Source organism: Vidua macroura, chromosome 1, assembly GCF_024509145.1.
Source record: "Vidua macroura isolate BioBank_ID:100142 chromosome 1, ASM2450914v1, whole genome shotgun sequence".
NCBI lineage: Eukaryota > Metazoa > Chordata > Aves > Passeriformes > Viduidae > Vidua > Vidua macroura.
In genome coordinates, this window is record NC_071571.1 from 3,349,103 (window position 1) to 3,349,987 (window position 885).

Sequence of the window (885 nt, forward strand, 5' to 3'; positions counted from 1 at the left end):
GGGGTCTCAGCAGGACCAGTAGCTGTGACTCTGCAATGTTCCACCCATGAGGTGGCCAACTGGATCCTTTGTGGCTTTCCATAGTGTCAGGAGCTCTCACTGCTAACAGTGAAGGGATGGGACTATTTTGGGGCTAAGAATGATTTATTTTGCTCAGATAAACATCAGTCTCAGAGGCTGTGAGATTTCAAAGGAGCGAACAGCTGGCCATAGCTCAAAGTAGTCACAAGTTCTTTGTTACAAGATAATATAGAACTTTCCACCCCAACAAAAAGCCATTACAAGGTTTATTTTACTTTTCTCACCTATCACCTTTACTTACTTCTCCTGTACTGCAGATACTTTTGTCCAGTGGCTTCTGTCACACTTGAACATATGCCTCTGTTATAACTTCTAAACTCTTAGCTTACTCCATACAACCACACCCCTAAATTATACACCCTTCACCACCTTATCAGTAGAGTTTCACACTTACTTAAGGCAGATTCTTACAACCACAGAGACATAACTTTATGATTTTTCTGCTTAATGTCTGTGTACTTTATTTTTACATCAATCCAAGCTCCTTGCAAGGCTGCAGATCAAACCCTCCTGTCTCTTTGGAAGTTTCTGTCTTTCCATTTCCCACAAGGAGCCTTCTGTAAATTCTCTGTCCTGAACAGGAGCTGCTTTTCTCACCTGGCACAGATCTGCATGACAACCCTGGTTCTCTCTCTCCTGAAGCATAAAACACCCTTCTTTTGTTGTGAAAATTTTCAGATTTTGAGCTAGAGTGAATCTACAGATTAGCAAACAAAACAAAACAAAACAAAAACAAAACAAAACAAAACAAAAAAAAAAAAAAAAAACCCTCCCAAAAAACCCCAAAAAACCAAAACCCTAAAA